The sequence below is a fragment of the Macrotis lagotis genome, chromosome X (genome assembly GCF_037893015.1).
Source record: "Macrotis lagotis isolate mMagLag1 chromosome X, bilby.v1.9.chrom.fasta, whole genome shotgun sequence".
NCBI classification, from domain to species: domain Eukaryota; kingdom Metazoa; phylum Chordata; class Mammalia; order Peramelemorphia; family Peramelidae; genus Macrotis; species Macrotis lagotis.
In genome coordinates, this window is record NC_133666.1 from 446,430,099 (window position 1) to 446,451,797 (window position 21,699).

Sequence of the window (21,699 nt, forward strand, 5' to 3'; positions counted from 1 at the left end):
ATTGTTTTGTTGTACTTTTCCAATCTTAATTCAATCTGTCTTCCATGTTTGGTTCTGTTGCTTCTTGTCCACATGCAGGTTCTTCAGGACAAGTAAGATGATCTGCTTCTCAAGGAGCTTACACATATGCAGCGAATAAAGTGCTGGCCTTGGAGTCAGGAAGATAGGAGTTCAAATCCAGACGCAGATATTGACATTTACTAGACCTGGTTAAGTCACTTAACCCTGATCTCTTCACATCTAGGACCATCTCCAAGGATCCTGGTTCATATCTGGCCACTGGACCCAGATGATTCTGGAGGATAAAGTGAGGCTGGTGACTTAGCACAGCATCCCCTCATTCAATTCCAAGTCACATGAATGTCCTGGCATCACCTCTCTGATGTCATGGTCTTCTTTGAGAACAAAGGACAAACATCAAGATGATATAATACTTCTATCTCTTTGGGGAGCAGCCACATTTTGTTATGAATCACATAAAGGCTTTAGTGCAGTCAATGACTCATAATATATTATTCTGGAACTCCCTTGCTTTCCTATAATCCAGTGAATATTGGAAATTTGGTCTCTAATTCCTCTACCTCTTTGAAAACCAGTCTGCTATTCTGATAGTTCTCAGTTTACATACTGCTGAAACTTAACCTGCAGTATCTTAAGCATAATCTTGCTGGCATATGAACAAAGCACAATTTTTAAGTAATTTGAACATTCCTTAGCATTGTCCTTTTTAACCCTGGCACATGAACTGACTTTTCTAATCCAATGGTCACTGCTGAGTTTTACAAATTTGATGGCCTATTGAGTGAAGTAATGTCTTTAACAGCATCATCTTTCAGAATTTTAAACAGTTTAGCTAGCATTCTGTTACCTCCCCTAGTCTTATTGTTAGTAGTGCTTTCTAAAGTCTATTTAACTTCATTCTCCAAGAAGGCTAACTCTAGTTCAATAACCGCAAATTGTAGTTATTGGTGATGTTAAGATCTTTCTTTTGTTTATTTTTGCCACCTCTTCTTAATTTCTTCTGCTTCTGATAAGTCCATAGCATTTTTGTCTTTTATCATGCGCATTTTCTCATGAAATGTTCCCTGGATGTCTCCAGTTGTACTTTTGAGATGTCTTCTTTCTCATTCTTTTGTTTGCTTCTAATTCTTTACATTGCTGATTTAAGAAAACCTTCTTATCTCTCCTTGCTCTTCTTTGAAATTCTGCATTAATTTTGTTATATCTTTCCCCTTTTCTTTTGTCTTTCATTTATTTTTGATCAGTCATTTATAAAGCATCATGAAATGACCATTTTTCTTTCTTGCTCTTCTTTTTTCTTTGAATTTTTTTTATTGCTGCATCCTGTACAATATTGTGAACTTCTGTCCATAATCACTTCTTATTTTTAAATTTTAATTCATTTTGAACTTAAATACAAAAAGACAAAAAAATTTCTATGAACAAAACAACACAAATGGGGATTCAATATGTAACTATAAATCTCCATTTCACAATTTACTTTTTTGAAAAACTATGTAATAAATATTTCCTATCATTTTCTTTTATCATTAACATTTTATTTTTCCCTGTTACATCTAAAAGCAAGTTTTAACATTCCTTTTTAAACCTTTTTGAGTTTCAGTGTGAGAAGACACATATAAACTGAAATAAACTGGAGTAAAACCAGGGGAATTTATGCAATAGTAAAGATATTATAATAACAAACAATTTTGAAAGATTTAAGAACTTTGGTCACTGGAATGACCAAACACAATTTCAGAGAATTCATTATAAAAACTTGCTATTTATTCACTGATGGAAGCATAGTTAACATAGGATGCAGATTGAGAAATATTTTTTTAAGGACATGGGCAAAGTAAAAGTTTATTTTGCTTGACAATGCATATCTGTTTTTCTTTTTTTCATTGGGGAGGGGGGATAGAGATAGGTTGATTAAAAATAGAATTTCAAAGCAAATGAAATAAATCAAATTGTTACTAGGAAATGTGGCCAATTAAAGGCTTCAGGGGTTTGAGCTAAAGTGAAAGAATTCACTTAAAAGACCAACTCTGACCCAGAAGAATTTAGGAACAAAAAAGGTTCATTTACATATTGTTGTGGCTAGCAAAAGCTAAGGGAAAAAGAGATTAGGAACAGCTAATTATTGCAACAGCAGCAATAGTAGCTGCCACAAAGGAATAAGCAGTAAAGAAGGAACATGAGAGATTATCTAAATGATCACACTCCCTAAGAGCCAGCAGGTCTCCCAAAGGGAGATTTCAATTGAGTTGAATAGGAACTTTAAAAGAGGCAGAAAGATGAGATAATCAAGGATATATAAATGTGGAAGAAAACTCAAAGAGCAAAGATGAGGTCCTTAGGGTCATGAAAATGAGGGGCAGTAACTCAAAGACTTAATCCTCTCAGGTTAGGGCAGGGATCCTTGTTTCGTTGATAGGGACTTGTCTTGTGCCCAGGGGCAGGGATTTATCAAGTCTGCAAGATATTTTACTAAAAAACTCATAAATTTCATCTTGGACAAAGATAAGGGTCAATGTTAATGTAAGGCCAGCTCAGAGGTTAAATATTTGCCTTGTTCAGCCCAAAGGGAACAGATTACTTATAGAAAATATTTCTCTATACAATAATTCTTCTGTTACAAAATGTTTCTAACTACTTTTTTCTTTATTTTGAGGTGCTCAACTATGTTGGTGACTTCTTTAAAAATCTATGCAATAACTTTAACGTTATCCATGATTCCCAGAATTTTATTAAATTAAATTCACTGAATACTTATTGATCTCCCATAAGGTGAAGGCTCTGTACTAGGTACTATGCTAGGAATTGAAGATGAAAAGGTTAAAAAGTCAGACAGTTCCTGCCTTTGAGAAGTTTCTTGTCTAAAAAGTTAACTCATATACACAGATAATTGCTGAATAATTTATAATATAATTCTAATTTTAAAAGATCCATTAATCCACACTTTGACAGTCTAGATGGATTCAATGGACCTATTCTCAGAATATTTCTAAATATATAGGATTTTATCCATCATACACTCCTTGAAATCTATCCATGAACTCTGTGATAGTACTAAATTTTACCAACTTCTTTCCCACCCCTCTTATAATATAGGGCAGGCTCAGACTCCTCCTTCTTCCCTCTTTTCATAGGATAGATTTCCCTAATCCCTAAAAGGACAGATAGCTGTCTCCCCTTCACATATACACATCTGTTTGGCTCCAACTTCCCTAATACCTTAAAGGCAAAAAGTCCCAACCATAAGCAGTGCATTACTCTCCAACTTGATGCATTTCTGAAGACCATCAAAGTTACCATGTCCTTTACCATATCTTTCCCTGATGATCAGATACCATTCCATGTGACCAAAAGGGGCACCATAAACTAAGTACCATCATTTTTCTATTGCATATCCTTGTTGTGTTAGGGAAAAGTAAATCTCCTTTTTAAAAATTGTTCAGTGGCTTGCAAGTGCTTTTCACCCTAATATAGAACTTGAATCAAGAATGCTGTTAAGGTCACCTCTAAAAGATTCCTTGTATGTACCTCAAATTAAAAACCTTCATTAGACGTGGAAAGCTAAGTTCCAACGAAAAGAATCAGGAAAGGTTTCATAAAGGTAAAGACATCTAAACTGGACCTTGAAGTTGGGAAATATTTCAAGAGCCTAGAATCAACTGTAGGTATTGATGAATAAATGAGCAACAACATGAAAATAAGAGTATAGAAAAAAATCAAGAAATGTGTCCCATTTGAATAGGTTATGAAATTATAAAGTAGTGTAATTTGGTAGAATTAGAAAAGTCCATAGTACTCTTTTTTTTTTAGGTTTTTGCTAGGCACTAGGGTTAAGTGACTTGCCCAAGGCCACACAGCTAGGTAATTATTAAGTGTCTGAGGCTGGATTTGAACTCAGGTGCTCATGATTCCAGGGCCACTGCTCTATCCACTGTGCCACCTAGCCACCCCTCATAGTACTCTTAAATGTGGAGGCTCTTATCACATGATAAGGAATTTATATTTTATTTGATGAGCTATTAGTCATAGGCAGCTAGATAACTTCAGGGCATAGAATTCTGGACTTGGAGAGTCAGGAAGACTTGAGTTCAAATTTGATTTCAAACATTTACTAACAATATGACCCAGAGCAAATTCCTTAACCTCTTTTTGTCTCAGTTTCCTCAACTGTAAAATAGTAATAATGGAGTATCAAATGTGATATTTGTAAAGTGACTAGCATATAATAGGTATTATAAAATGCTTTAAAATAAGTTTGTATCAAAAAATACAGAAAGGAAAAATTAAAGGTGCCCTCAGAGAGAAAGCACTAAGACATAAAAAGACTAGGAAAGGATTCTTGCAAAATTGGGACTTCCTGAGGCTTGAAGGAGCCAGGAAAGTCTAAGTGTCATGGTAAACTGCCAATTTGTCAAATTAAATACTAGGTCACTTGAGTTCCATTGATGAAGACTTATTATTGAAGTGTTATTTATAATGGTCTAATTTGACTTTTCTTTTGTTATGACAACTTGTAAAATTTCCACTGAACCATAATTACAGAATTTATTTCAAATTTATAAAATGAACAAAAAATATTCCTCTTATAGTCTGCAAGAGGGTTATTAAGTACAAATTTAACTTCAATATGTCTTTCTTCTCTTCCTTTCTCTGTTTTCCTCTCTCTCCATCCTAGTGAGGGTATTCTGAGTGGAGAGATTGGAACATTTAAAAGAGAAATAATGAAAAAAGTAGAAACAATAAGATTTGGTAGTGGATTGGATATGTGAATAGGTGGACATAAGGACGGGTTAAGAAATGGTATTGATGTTGAAAATTTGGATGACTATAAGGATAATGATACTCTCTATAGTAATAGGAAAGTTCAAAAGATAGGAATGATAGGACAACTAGATGGTGCAGTGGATAGAGCACTGGTCCTGGAAGCAGAAGGAGTTGAGTTTAATTCTGACTCAGACACTTAATACTTACTTACCTACCTGAGTAACCTTGGGCAAGTCACTCAACCCCATTGCCTTGCAAAAAATTAAAAAATAAAAAGATAAGAGTGTTATGGGGAGAGGAAGCCTAATGAGTTTTGTTTTGGATATGTTGAGTTTGAGGCACTTATAGATCATGCAATTCAAGATGTCCTACAGGCAAAACTGAACCTTAGGTGAGAGACTAAGGCTAGAGATATAGCTAGAGGAATCATGATTTCTTAAATCTTGTGAGAACATTACAAAATTTAGAATTATTCAAATATTTTTAACCATTTTATTAGCAAAATTTTCACCATCATATTTATAAAATATAACATCATTAACAATTTATATTATGAATATATAAAGATTTGTAAAGAATATAATACAATATATATAATTTTTTTAGGTTTTTTTGCAAGGGAAATGGGGTTAAATGGCTTGCCCAAGGCCACACAGCTAGGTAATTATTAAGTGCCTGAGACTGGATTTGAACCCAGGTACTCCTGACTCCAGGGCTGGTGCTTTATCCACTGCACCACCTAGCCACCCTTAGAATATATATAATTAAATAGAACTTTTGTATATTTATGAAAAGCACCATGCTTTTATATACTTTAGTGATAAAACTGGTAACAGTCTAGGATCCACGAAAAATTTCAGTTTTAGTTCAAACTCAGTTGGAAATCACCTGAAAGACTGACTATTCAATCCAACCTAATACTGAGGTATTGACTAGAAATGGCACAAGAGTTAAATAAATTATATTCATGGAACAGTAAGGATACTGGACTATTGAGGTAGAAAAGACATAGTAAAGTGGAGAAAATAATGTTGATTCATTAGAGTGGAGCCTAAACAGTAAGTAGAGAGACATGAGAGATTTTATTATATAGGTAGAAATGACAAGATTTGGCAACTGCTTGGACACATGAGATAAACATGATTAAGAGTGAAGAAAAGAGGGTGAAATGACAGAGCTGATATTGAAACCCAATTCCTTTAATTTCAAATTCAAGATTTTTTTTTGCCATTGGATCAACAAATACCTCTTATTCTTCAGTACTTAAGTCTCCAATGTTTTCTCTAACATTTTTCTATTATTTCTCAGAATTATCTAATGTTATAGTATCGCAATTTGTCAGCACTATGTTGTTGCTGATTTTCCTCTGCCCTGCTGGCCTCCCCAGGACCTATCCTTTCCTAATTAATAAGTGCAATTAGTTTTGAAGATCCTTCATCAATAGTAATTCCTAAAGGCTTTTAACTGACATTATCCCTTTCCTTTTTTGAAGTTTACCCATCAATTAAGCAAATATCTTGAAGCTACAAATAGGCAGCTCAGTTTCTGAACTGAATGAAAAGATGATGACTTACTGCTTGCTTTTCTCTGTCTGAATTTTTTCTTATCTTCAGCTAATTTCTGTCATTTTTCAGTCATGTCTGATACTTCATGAACCCACACAGGATTTTCTGGACAATCATATTGGAGGGTTTGCTATTTCCTTCTCTAGCATTTTACAGATGAAGAAACTGAGGCTATCAGGGTTAAGTGATATCCCCTTTTAAGTTCTATTGCTTGTTACACCACACTGCTAATTCATATTGTTCTTGGATCCCACTAACATTTCCTTGACTTCATATGACATGCTTTCTAACCATGAACATTCACAGTTGATTTTTTTAACCAAGTGGAAAAATTTATATTTATCCCTATTAAATTTCTCTTATTAGCTTTAATCAAACTTCCTAGTCTTTGATGAACACTCAAATGCTTTCTACCCAGCCACCCTTCTCACATTCCTCACTTTCCATACAAAAGTATTGTTATTATCTCTCTTTCTTTGACCTAATCTATTTCTTTTGAGCCATCTTTTCTTTTCCTTTCATCCATTCGAGTTTAGTAACTAGTTTGCCTAAAAGCACTGTTTGATAGCATTTGAAAATTGAAGAATTATGTCCTCTCTCAGATAAATCGATAAGCTCACAGACTTCAACCTACTTATGGATCAGCAGGTTATTTCTCCAAATGGATTCAGTTCCAAGAAAGAACTAGCGAGGGAGTGGTGATAGGGAAGAGATGGGAACAGATTTTAAAGGGAAAGTCAGGGAGGGAGAGGAGTAGATGACCTGGGAGAGATTGAGGAGAACTTAGAGAAAAATACCTTCTGCACAAGTATGGCTTAGGGAATTCTATCAGAAATAGTTGAGGATAGCTTGCTCATTTCTTAAACAATATTTTTATTACAGCATTCTTTGTACACCTTATGAACCAGTTGATTCTGATCTACTTCTGGAGCATAACTTTGACATAAGGCATGGGAAAATGTTTACAACATACAGAGTACATGATATGAGGAAGTTTCTGATCAGAAACAAAGTATGTGAGATAGTTTCAGTCAACTCAAGGAGAGGCTCAAAACACCAAGTTTTCCCAGAGATACTGGAAAAACATAGCAGAGCTTTGCTTCTGTTCAGGATTTCCACAGCATCACATAGAAAGGAAATAGACATACAGATAAATTATATTTTAATATAATTATTTCCATCACAATCCTATTTTATTTTATGCATTAAAAATATTCTGAGAATACATCCACAGATTTCATCAGACCACCAAAGGTATACATGCCATGATACAAAAAAAAAAATTTGAGAACTCCTGTTCTTGAGGAAGTTGCTAGTTAAATATGTACTAAAACCATCCTTTCCTTATGAAAGTAATGGTCCCCCCCAAAGATTAAAATGAATTTTATTCTGACATTTGAAAATTATACTATATAATGTGAATTAAATATTAGTATGTATAATCTACCAATCTATCAATGAAGCTAACAAAAAAAATCATGAAATGCCTATTATGTGCCAAGAGTAGAGGAAATATTGGACAGAGAAATATATTTTATAATGAATCAGTTCCCTCTGCACTGACCGTGGGACATCCTGAAAGCTCTCTTTAAGAACTTTAGAATAGATTGTACAACATGGGAGACACTGGCACAGGACCATGCCCTCATCAGTGTGGGTGCTCACACACTCTATGAGCAAGGCAGAATTGAAGCAGCTCAAAGAAAACATGACATTCGTAAGTTTAGAGTACTCACCCCTGGTTTTCACATGGACTATTTGTACTGGACCTGTGATAGAGTGCTTTGAGCTTATAATTGTTCTGATCAGCCACAGTCAGATACATTATGATTTGTTTCAAACCTAGTGTCATTTTGTTCTTCTTGGATAACAGACAAGAACCAACCAACCAAATTGGCATAAAAATCTCATTTGTTGAAAAATGATTGACATATTCTAAGTATCAAGTAAAGAATTTTCTAGAATATTTAATCCATTTTTTTAAAATCTGAATTTGTTTGTTTCAAATTTTAAAGAGGCAAGAGGGAGTAACAGAGTTCTTGGCTTAATTTCAAGGATACTGTGACTCAAATCTCACATCTCTTACTTATTAGATGTATGACCCTGGGCAAGTCACTTAACCTTTTTATGTTTCCAGTAACTGTGATTTTTTTTTAAGTAACAGGACAGTTGAAAACTTAACTGCTAGTAAAACTTCCCCATGCTGAGAAAATTCAAGTCCTTTGCATATTCACGTATTTAAATTTTCAGGAAAAAAAGGGACACAGAAAAAAAATTATATATATATATATGTACATATATATATATGTACATATATATATATATATATATGTTCCCCCTTTTTAAAAATTTATTTCTGTTTCTGCAGTTTAGAGAAAAGCTATCAGAGCCATACTAGGGAGAGTCAAAATAAGGGGTTAAGCAAAGAATTCTCTTTTAATAAGTTTTTCTTATAAATGCATATAGAAAATTCCATCATCCAAAGCATGTAGAGATTAATTTTGCAATAAATTAATTTTCATAAGCTACAGTGAAGGCTCCAAATCTCTTATGGACACTAGGAGCACAACTGTCAAATCTCATCTAGGGTGCACACATGCCTTGTCACCTTGTAGATGTCATAGATCTGTTGTTGCCATCAGTATTTTGATCATGTTTTTTCTCTTGTTGATCCAAGTTCATTTAAGATCTAACACAAGACACAACTCTAAAAGGTTTGCTATTTTTTAACATTGACCTAAAATTAAAAACCTTAATACAGTTAAAATAATATAACAACAACAATAAAGAAAAAAAAGATCAGACACAAAGCTTATTAAGTAATGGAGACCATCTCAGAATGATCTGGGGCTGAGAGAAAGAGAAATCTAAAAATGTATACAGTAACAAGGGGAGGGAAAGAGAATATACATAACAAGAGTAGACAAAACCTTAAACTTGCCTGGAGACCATTCTATTATTTGATCTCCTTTCATAATGTTATTTTCCTTGAGGGAAGTAACATTTTTTTGAGTTTAAGTACAGGGAGGACAGGGAGAGCACTTGTTTTTGAAGTCTAAAGGTGTACTGAATTCTTTCTTGATTTAAGGAGGATCAGACAAAATTTTCTTTTCAAATTATAAAGGGATTGTAGAGGGCAGGACAGTCTTTCTTTCAAAATTTTAAAGAGGACACATTCCATTCCTCATAATAGTAAAGTTAACATTGACCTTAAACCAGGAAATAGTTTTATAAACTTAAAGTAATTATTATTTTTAACAGTATATAGCTAGCATTTATAGAACACTTTAAAGATTGAAAAGCACTTTACATAACTCACTTGATCCTCAAAGCAAATCTATGAGAATGCTTCATTTTACAGATGAAAAAACTGAGGCTGAGATTAAGTGACCTGCCTATGGGTCACACAACAATGTAATGTCTGCGGTAACATTTGAAAGTAAATCTTCCTATTTTAAGTCCAATTTATTTACTGTATTACCTAGCTACTTAATTTAGTAATTGATTTCTCATCAAACTGATCATTCTTTTGTCTAGTTCCTCAACACTTCCATATATAGAAAATCCCCCCCTCCATTAATTTAACTTATATTTGATTTAGGGTAAATAATATTCCCTTTTAAGGAAAATTAATATTATGTTATATCATTTAATAATATTATTCTTTTACATTCTATTCCCCATTTTGTCAATTCCATTTCTAAGACTAGTTCAAAAGACTCCCCTGGGCTAAACTAAAGATTTGGTTGAATAATTTGATTACTCTTAGCATCCATCCACCAGTTTTTGCTAGCTAATGAGTTTAAAATGGAATCCTTGCTGCTTCTCCTCAGAGGACAGCTCTCTAATTCCTTACCTCTCAAAGTCAAATTCCTTATTACCTCATGGAGTGATTTGGTCTCCAATGGAAAGGTTAAAGGGGGAGAGGGAGGATCTGATTGGGATAGTTTTGATTTTCTGGTCAAGATTACTAAAGGAAGTAGAGGAAGCAAAGACCCTAAAACAATTAACTTTCCTTACTTGTCAGAGGGGACAACTAGGTGGTAGTGAATAGTGCCAAACCTGGAGTTAAGAAGACTCATCTTCCTGAGTTCAAATCTGACCTCAGGCTTACTAGTTGCATTAACCTTAAGCAAGTTGTTTAAACCTGTTTTTCTCAGTTACTCATCCCTAAAATTAACTGGAGAAGGAAATGATAAACCTCTTCAGTATCTTTGCCCAGAAAACCCTAAATGGGGTCACAAAGAGTCAGACAAGAATGAACTAATAACAACAAATTGTCAGCCCCTGAAGGCACTTCTTTCTATCCCTCCCCTCTCCCACTCTTGGGTCTTAATAAGGTCTCAATAAATAGGATCTTTTCAGTTTCATCCATCAATGACCTACAATGAGGGCTGGTCTGATCCATTTTATTAATAACTAGACCAGTCACAGTTAACAAGCAATCTTACCCTGGAGAAAATTGTACCTCAGTTTGCTTCAATGTCATTTTATTTGCCACACTTTGTAGAAGTTTCCTAAACTTCTTTATAGGGGTTTCCTTTTCTGTAAATTAAAAGTATTAAGTTAAACAAATATTTAAAGACCTTCTCAGGAATGATTTTATTTTAGAACTGGAGACACACTTAGAAGATAATGTAGTCAGCAGTTGTTCCTTTCATCAGGAAGCCTGGGATTGTTTGCTATAGCAATGTCAACTAATCTTTATTTAAAGATATCTCATGTCTTTCTGGACATTTGTAGTTTCCATTATCTTATAGCATTATGATTATCCATAACCTGATCATTATCTTCTTTCTGGTAGAAAACTTCAAATAGAAGACTTAACTCTTTTGTTTTCTGATGTCTCCTTCTATACAGGAAGAAGATTACAATTTGCATAATAACATCAATTATTTCAAGTTTTTCATATCTATCTAACTATCTGTAGTGGTCCATCAATCCAGAAGATGCCTGTAACAAAAATAGGATATATTTTAAAAGGATGTTAATGGAACTCAGAAATTGAAATGCAATAGCATTATGTTATTATAACCATTATAAGAGGAAGAAAGGGAAAAAAAGGAGAGTCACATTTATTAGATCTTTAAAAGAATTAGCAATTTGTATATCATAGACTTTCAATTTCATCTTTTTTAATTTGATGTTATGAAAATGTTTTATTTTACATATTAAATATAAAATAAATAATATTTTAAATGATTCAGACCAGCTAGCATTCATATAGCACTTTGTCTTGCAAAAGTGTGATATTCTTATTACACCATTTATTGATTCAAATTCTACATTCTCTTTAAGTTCTAACACAAGACATAATTCTAGTGAGTTGCCTGATTAAGGATAAAAATTGTAATCTAATGATATGAATAAAAATATGTCTTGATCTTATATCAAAACAAAAAAAGTCTTCTGAAAAGTTATTAGTTATCTTAGAAACTTAACTTACTAAAATAAGGACAGCATTTCTAATGCAGTGTACTATTTTGAAGGTAAATTATATGACCCAGATAACTCATTCTTATCAGTGAGATAACAAGAAAAACTTCTAGCTTCCTTTCTAGGTAAAAATAAGTCAAACTAAAAATCACTGATGGTCAGCAAAACTTGTGCCAAGTTTAAGCTGATTCCTTCCTTCAAAGTGATCCATATGTTGGAGATTAGCAATGTCATAGCTATTAATATTAAATATAAATTAAAGTACATTGATGTTAGGTTTAATCTCAAACAAAAATGTTAAACTAGAACAAGACCATCTTACTTTTTATAAGACTAATGATCAGTAGCATACAAGGAATGAGGGGGTTTTCAACATTATCAAAGCTTGGTACTTCAGGGAATACTATGTTTAATTTTCATCTTGGAATCATTCCACAACCTAAAATTTTAGAACCTTTATAGATACAAGACACAAAAGAAAAAAAAAATTAAATGAGAGAAAATCCATCCATATCACACCACAGCAAAGTATTCCCTAGCAGACTTAAACAACCACACCTTCTTTTTGTCAGGCTATAAAATTATTAGTATGCTTCTTAATTCTTTTAATTTTGAAGAACAGATTCATATTCACATAGTGAACCTAAAGAAATGGAAGAAAAGCCTTATAGTCAACTAACATGTAGTCAACATAACATGTATTTCACAGGTAATTGGTAGAGTGCTGGGACCTGTAGTCAGGAAAATTCAACTTCCTAGGTTCAAATCTGGTCTCAGACATACTAAGTAATTGGACAAGTCACTTAACCCAGTTTTCTTTGGATAGTCATCTGTAAAATGAGGTGGAGACAGTATCTTTGCCAAGAAAACTCAAAAATAGGATCACAAAGAGTCAGATTCAACTGAAATGACTAAACAACAAAAACTTCACATTACAGAAAAGGACAATATTGTTATATTTGTAACATTCCTTATGGGCTAATTCCCAAATTCTGATTCATATTAGTGGTTCAGCACTCTAGAAGGTAGCTGCCTAGTTCTCCCCTTATAGTTCTTGGGACCACAGTCTCATTACTGCTATTCACTAGACATCACTTAGTTTTAATGAGTTTTATAGTAAAGTTTTTATTAATATGATTCAGTAAGAACTGTCCATTCAAAACATATCCACAAACTGAAGGCACATTTTCTGCTTATAACACAAGGTTGCTGGGGAGAATGAGATCAAACTTAGAGAGCACATTTAATAAAAGGGTGAATGTCCAGTTTTTACTGGAAATCATTTACTCCCTTTGTAGAGTTCCTAGGAAATTCTTTTTTAGGTTTTTTTTTAGGGTTCTTTTTTTTGCAAGGCAAATGGGGTTAAGTGGCTTGCCCAAGGCCACACAGCTAGGTAATTATTAAGTGTCTGAGACCAAATTTGAATCCAGGTACTCCTGACTCCAAGGCCGGTGCTTTCTCCACTATGCCACCTAGCCGCCCCGAGTTCCTAGGAAATTCTTATACAGTTCTCTGCAGAGTCACAAGGACCAGTTCCCTTTTAGAGGCTTAAATCTGCCTTCTTTCAATGTGTGTAGTTTTGTACCTCTCAGCTCCTGATAGAGGTGCTTGCCAGTCTCTGCTGCTCAGAAGAGTAGAAAGTTTGACATTCTCTTTCCATCCTTGGGTTAGATGTGTAAGTAACTGACTTTTCAAGGCTCTCCTGAACCTGGAAGCTTCTGAAGTTGACTGTTTCACCCTAGGATGTGCCGCACCATATTTATACACAGTCTCCCAGAATATGCCTGATTGTCTTCAAATAAACATAAAATATTTCTCAATTGGCATCATAAGACTTCATCCAGTAATAAGTATTAGGGCATCAGTGTGACTGTTTCTTTTAAACTTTTGAGTGAAGAGGGAGACAAGGAGATCCACCCAAGCTGCCTATGATCTCCTTGGCAACAGGAGAGTTGTGTGAGGAGCCAACACAGCAGCCAAGCAACATTTTGATCCTGGCTATCAGATACCATCTCCTGAAAGGAACCAACCAAGCTGATCTTTTCATCACCTCCATTTTATGTTGGAAGCAAATTGGGTGAGGAGTACCTAAGAAGATCAACTAAAAGGACTATATCTAATCCCTTATGTTTTCTACACATGTGCCTCACTAGCATCATACTTTAAGTGTGAGACTAAATCCTCAGGACCTTGGGTGCTTGCACAAAAGGAGAGAATACACTCCCCTAGTTTGGAACAGGTGAGCAATATTACCAGAAAGCCCTGCTCACTAGAATTATCTCTAGAATACTGAAGGGAAAGGATCTCTGGAGTCCTAGACCACCAATATGAGTGAGCAATGGGTCAGTCCCCAGGCTGAGTGCTAGAAATTAAAAATTAGACTTTGTAAGCAAAGACAGAAGCATAAATACTTCTGCCTTGGCAAATAAAATGTTTTGGTTCTAGTCTTTGTACTTGTTTGGGTGAAATTGAAATAAGAAAAGTTTACATCATTGAATAAAATCAATTTAGTTCAGTTCAATACCATTCATTGAGAACCTGTGGTGTTGCTGAGCATCATGCTAAGCTCTGGGAGAACTGAAGCTCTCACTGTAGCAGATGCTTGAGTGTGTTTTTATCAAAATGTAAAAGGAGTAAGCTGAAAGAGAGTCTTTTAGTATTTGACTGAAGCTTGCCTGCAAAGATTCATGCGTTTAAACATGTGACCAGCAAGAAGCCGGCAGTTGCAACTGAGGGGAAAGCAAGAACCACCATGGAAGTTAGGACACTTAAATCACTCAGTTTTACCTCAAAATATGCTCAGGAGAAATGAATTGCAGCACTATATTCCTCATTGTTCTCAGACACTAAAGACTAAACATATAAATAAAATAAACCAATCTATAATGTGAATTGCTTATTTTAACAAGAAGCATTTTGCATATATATGTATATATATATATATAAACATTAAAATTCAAATAAGTCAATAAAAATCATGTACTACTCTGAATCCTAAGCAATGCCCTGCCATGATTATGATTTCATGTTTTCAGCAAAAATGATAAAATTCACCATCACAGGCTATCATACTGTTATTTAAAACTGAATGGTTCCTCCACATTACTGACAATACATCACCCATCATTCAGGGGACAGCTCCTCCCTGAGGAGATTTTGGAGGACCAAGAGATGCTTTCTGGACCATATGGGAAGTAAAAGTATATACCCAACCCTCACAGACGACAAGGAGAAATTTCTCAGAAGATTCTAATAGGGCAAAGATTTGGTATCCCTTCTCTTGGAAATCTCAGGGAGAAACAGTTCCTAGCTGCTGGATCAGACCTACTGATTAGTGATATTGGACAATTCTTCCTGATCTATTCAGGAAGTGTTATTTTCATATCCAGGCAATTTCTTCATCATTCTGCCAATATTCCAGTCAGTGACCTCACCCTCTCTACTAGCACAACCTTGGATTCTACTTCTGGGTACCCATGGTTCTAATGGATCACATTTTATCACCTTTTACACTTCTCTTGCATCATCTCTCCACCATGTTGTCTTAATACATCTCTCCTTTCCATCATTCCTTTATATATTCTCTTTCCTAATTAAAATTTAACCTCTTTGAAGGCAGATACTGGCTTGGTTTTTATTTGGTTGAGTTCAAGTTGGGTTTTTGAGGGAGGAGTAATAACAGAGTAGGATTACTTAATAAATGTTTTGCCCTAACAAAATTATTCTTCATCTAAATCCAACTAGTTAGCTGTCTATCTTTCAACTTTATGGGCACATGATCTTCTTCAGTCTCAATTTCTACTTGAAAAATGGGTGGGGAGGGGGTGTTGGTCTGACATAGATAATCTCTAAACTGCCTTCTGGGTAGAAGTCCTATGAAGCTATGTTCTTGTTCAGTCGTGTCTGACTGTGACCCCATTAGGGGTTTTCTAGGAAAAGAGTGGTTTGCCATTTCCTTCTCTAGCTCACTTTACAAATGAGGAACAAAGCCAAAAAGGCTTAAGGGACTAGCCCAGGGTCAAACAGCTGAAAAGTATCTGAGGTTGGATTTGAACTTGGGTTTGATGAAAGACTTTAATTCTTCCTGACTTCAGATCTGAAAACTCTATCAAGAGAACTAACTAGAGAGGACTCAAGCAAAAAGCAACAATTACATCCTATGTGACAAACACTGTGCTAAAACTTGGGAAATAAAAAGAAAGGTAATATTTCCTATGCTGAAGGAATTTATATTCTAATGGGCAAAGCTGTGTGTGGATAAATAGGTATAAACAAGATTTCCACAAAGTAACTGGAATGAATTCTTAAAGGAGAAGGCATTAGCCACTGAAGAGACCAGAAAAGATCTTTTGAAGGAGATAGAATTTGAACTGAATTGCCAAATAAGGAAGAAGAGCATTATAAGAAAGGTTATCAGCCAGTAGAGGCCTAGAGACTAGTAATGGAGAGTCCTATGGGAGGAAAAAAAAAATAGACCAGGCTAAGGCAAAGTAGAATTTTTTTAAAGGACTAAAGTTTGGGGGCAGCTAGATTGTGCAGTAGGTAGAGACTGGCCCTGGAGTCAGGAGTACCTGAGTTCAAAACCAGCCTCAGACACTTAATAATTGCCTAGCTGTATGACCTTGTACAAGTCACTTTAACTCCATTGACTTGAGTAAAAAAATTTAAAAAATTAAAATTAAAGGAGTAAAGTTTAAGGAGAATGGAAAGGTAGGAAGGGAATATGTTATAAAGTTTCAAAAGGCAGAGAACTTTGTATTTCTATTTCATGCTATTTATCTCAATTTTCTTATCTGTAAAATGGGCATAATAATAGCACATTATCTCCAAGGGTTTGTTGTGAGAAACATATGAGATAATAATTATAAAACACTTAGCATAGTGACTGTTAACTATCATTAGCTAGCATTATTAGAGATCACCAGGCTTAACTGAAAACTAATTGAACAAGGAGGTAACATGGTTAGTTTTAAAACATGAAACTTCACTTGGTTACAACTGGTATAATTGAGAGAGGGAGGATAGCCCAGGCATATTCAACCAGCTAAATTAAAGATAATACAGATTATTTTATAAGCATTATTAACCCATTCCAAATGTTCTTGTAATTAATGATCTTAAAGTTATTAACACACACTTATTTTGGATTGGGTGGGTGAGGGGAGAAGGATGAGCTTTTCGGGCTTGGGTTCTTTTTATTTGGCCTTACTTATGTAACCTAAGTCCATTTTCTTATTTTAAGTATTTTATATATAGTAGCTGGCTGAAGAATAATATCCCCATCACCCATAATGATAAACAATCAGAAAAGTAGTCAGAGGATATAGCAAAGATCCTTTCCTTTCTGTGTTATTCATCTCTCCTTTGCCTTTGGTTTGAAAAAATTGAACCAAACTAACACAAAACATTTACAAAAGCAAAAAAAAATGGAATGATTTATAACTATGAATTGTAAGTTGCAGCAGTGTAACCAAAAGCTAATTGCACAAAGTAAAACTATGCTAAAGGAGGAAGATGGGGTGAATAAACTCTGAAGTGTGAATTGATAGATTATGAAATAAACTTACTTTAACTAGCCATCTAATGGTGTTGTGTTAAAAGTATGACAATCAATGAAAGGCAGCCTTGTGGGAAATATGCTTATTATCTATAACTTAGATTCCTGTCAAAATAAGATAGAAAGATAGTGACTATTTTTCTCATCCCCTTTTCTGAGTAGGGGTAGGATTAAAATCATTCCATTTTATCTCTGATAATTTAAAGAATTAGATAAATTATATATATAAATTATATAGTATATCATAAATATAAGTTATATAACATATAATATAACTATATAATTATACATTATATTATAAATATAATATAAATCATAAATTATATATGAAGAATTTTTTATATGTATAAAATATATTTTTTCAATTGAATCAATCAGAATGGTGAATGAACAGGACCTGTACAGCTCTTTGAATTAATCAAAGCCATTATGTGAGATACTTGGACTCTTGAATTCTCTCTTCAAAGTTCTTTTCACCTTTCTCATACTATATTTATTGACTATCTGTTGTCTTCCAATATTTATCTGAGGCTTAAATGAAATTTACCTAGCCCTTTGGACTGCATTCCCAAGCAACCTGACTTTGAAGACACCCAAACCCTATTCCCCAATAGCTATACTAGCCTTATACTATCCATGGGCATCTCTCAATTTTTTTTCAGGACCCTAGATATTAGAGAGGTATGCCATGTCCCCTTACAAATTACAGCAGCATCATAGGTTAACAGAGAATGTTACAAAGATACTGTCAGTAATTAATAGTTACTGAGCCCATAATCAGGGAATGGCTTCATATTAGTTGTACAAAGGAAAATATTAACAACCTAAAAATAATCCCTAGTTAAATACTAAGGAAAACTGTGGCCTAAGCCCCCATGCTTTATTCATGGAAAAACAAGGACAGGCATTTATTGGCATCTCTAAACAAATAGCAACCATGCAGATCAAGAATTATATAGCAGAAGGAACAGTTTATTCTCTGTTTTATAAAAGGGATGGATAAGGCTGGGCAAAATGATTGGCTCTTACCTGGAATTGTTACTTGAATAAGAAACAATTGAATCTGGTTCTCTGAACCTTAGATGCTACGCTTCAGATAATAGTTTAGAGGCAGCATGGTGCAACTAATGAACACAAAACCTTAGAGATTATGACTATGACTCAAGGTCCAAACCTGTTATTTTTTTCCTATGTGAATTTAGATGTTACTTAATGTTACATAACTTCTTTGTATTAGTTTCCTCAGCTATGAGTGAACTGAGATACATAACCCCCAAAAGTCATTTTCAGTTCTCAATCTATAATCTTATATGTAATGGAAAGAACTTTCTATTTGAGACTAGAGGGCCTAGATTGGAGTTTTGTTTTTTCCACTTTTTAATTGTGTGACCTTGTAAATGTCACCTCACTTTTTGATTCATTTGATCCTAATTTTTTTAAAATAAGACTATTTGTACGGTAGTGCAAATTCTGGTACACGTTTTGGTATAATATAAGAATCTGGTAGAAAGTGTATGTATATATAAGGTGCTTTGTAATCATTAAAGCCTGATATAAGTGTCACTTATTCATAGAGTTTCATAACCCAAAATGCCTTAAGGTTTGAAGATACAAAATGTAGTAAATATATCAATCTAGTTTCCCCTTCAAGGGTTGAAGTTGTATATGGATTACTGGAGTTCATAATAAAGACAGACTATTTAACCTGAACCAATGGTTGAGTTTGAGTTTCACAAGCACCTAATTTCATAGTCTTCTGTATATATATATATATATATATATATATATATATATATATATATATATATATATATATATATGAGTTTAATTCATTGTTTAAAAATGTTTTGTGGCTAATACTTCATGGTTCCAAGAATCTTTGATTTTATTGATGTAAGAGATTCTTTTGTATGTATATATATATTCCTTCTATGAATGAAAAATAAGACACACAATAAGACAACTACAAAACCATGATATAAAGGAAAAACATTTGGGAGTGAGCCACCCCAAATTTAATCAAGTTGGTCCTCAGAATACAGCTAGGTAATAATTATGTTTATATTGTGTTTTTAGGTTTGCAGAGGACTTTAAAAATATTATCTCATCCTCATGACAAACCTGAGAAATATTATTATTATTCTTTTTTACAAGAAGCAAACAAAGGTAAAGTGATTTGCCCAGAATCACATATAGAATAAGTGTTTCAGGTCACATTTATCTTCCTGTCTCCAGGCTCAGTGTCCCATCCACTGTGCCTTACCCTGGACAACAAAGAAGAAAAGATGAGGGGAAAATAACGAGGAAAGGATGTGAAGTGTAGATAACTGTGGACTGCTTTAAAAGTAGACTTTTGTAATTATATTGAATGTTAAGGAGTATTTGGAAAACATATTGAATGGCAGAATATTTCATTTTCAACCAGTCTTTGACAGGTCCAGAATATGATGATCAGTGCACAATGGAATATAAAGGCAGAGGGGAGTTTGCTCTGGGACATACAGAAATCTGCAGTTCCATAAAATGACTTATACATTCACCAAGACCAGGGGACTCTGGAATTCAAATGTTATAATATCCATTAACTGGTCAGAAGTACATATTTGGGGGAGGGTGTGAATGAATGGTTTTTGCTATATCCAAGGGCCACTGTATTAGATGGAATTGAAATTACAAGCCTATGAGTTGCCTGAAGCTGCAATCTTTTTACACACTTTTTAAAATGTTTGCGTGCCAATATGTCTTCTTACTTTGCTACTAGTTTTTGCCTTTGGTTTTTAGTCTGGGGAAACTTAGTAAGTGACACTTCAGATAATTCCTCAGCAAACAAGAAAAGGAAAAAAATACATTAGGGCTTGCAAGGGTCATTGACACTGGAAAGCACAATTCTTGTGAAAAGAGATTTCAGAGTACAACTGGAAAGTTAATAGAGTATCAATATCTGATGCTTCTAATTGATATGACTGAAAACTCACTGGATTTGGAGTCAGAAGACCTTGAATTCTTTTGAAAATTATTCATATCTTCCTAACCATTCTCTGTCTTCTTCACTTGATCCCTTTGTCCCCTTGTCTTATCACCAAATACACCTTGTATAAACCAAATTTTGGATAATTTCCATCTTCACTCCTAGTCAAATGCTGATGAATAAAACTAGAGATCACAAAATTGTGTTTACTGTATCCAATGCAAATTTTTATTCTATAATCTCAATAATCTCATCTTTGAAGAAAACCACTCACTGAAAAAATCTATTCCAAACTTTTGCATTCTTCCTCAAATTTCCCATCTTGATCCTACCCTTTCTTCTTGAGGCCTTATATCATAATTTTCACAAGAAAAAGTGAAATTATTCTCCAAGAGTTTTTTTCTGTCTTTCCTCTTCATCTCTCTTCATTCTTGCATGTTATCTTCCATCTCCTCCTTTACCCAGTCTCACATAAAGAGATGGTCCTTCTCCTTGCCAAAACAAACTGCTCAACATATACTGCTGACCCACCTCGCTCCTTTCTTCTTCATGAGGTTGCTCAATCTATTATCCTCAATTTGCCCCAAATAATTTCTCTCTGTTTACAGGTTCTTTCCCTGATGCCTAAAAACACATTCCTGTATCCCCTATCCATAAACAAACAATGTATCATTTTATCTGATCTCTGTAAGCTGTTATCCTATATGTCTACTTTCTTTCTTATTTACATGACTCCTCCACCTCCTTTTTCTTATTAGCTTCAAAATCTGATTTCTGACCTCATCATTTAACTGAAATTATTATTCCAAAATTAATAATGATGTTATGATTTTGTAATTTCTATATCTAATGGCCTTTTCTCAATCTTCATCCTAACTGACCTTTCTGCAGACTCTGACAATGATAATAACCCTCTTCTCCTGGATGCTCTCTCCTTCCTTCATGATACACTCCCTCCTTGCTCTCCTACCAGTTTGATTGCTCCTTATCATTTTATATGAATCTATATCCATCTAAGACCTACCAACCCACTAACCAAGGTCAAATCAAAAATGCTTTTAAATCATTTAAATCGGATGACCCAAAGGCATTTTTCACTCAGCATGACCAAAATAGAATTCATTACATATTTTATTAGTTCTCTATTATGTTTTCATTTTGCTCATTTTTCTTACTGTTAGAATTTTATTTTCCTCCTTTTTTTATCAGATTATCTAATTATCTCATATTGTCCATCATCTCAAAGAATCTGGCTTTTATTTTGTCAGTTTTTAGTCTTTTTGGTTTCCATTTTATCTATGTCTTTTCTAAATTTTAGGATTTATTTTGGGGGGGGCTTGTTTTGATTTTATTTGCTTAATTTCTTGGTTTTTGTAATACATTATGCT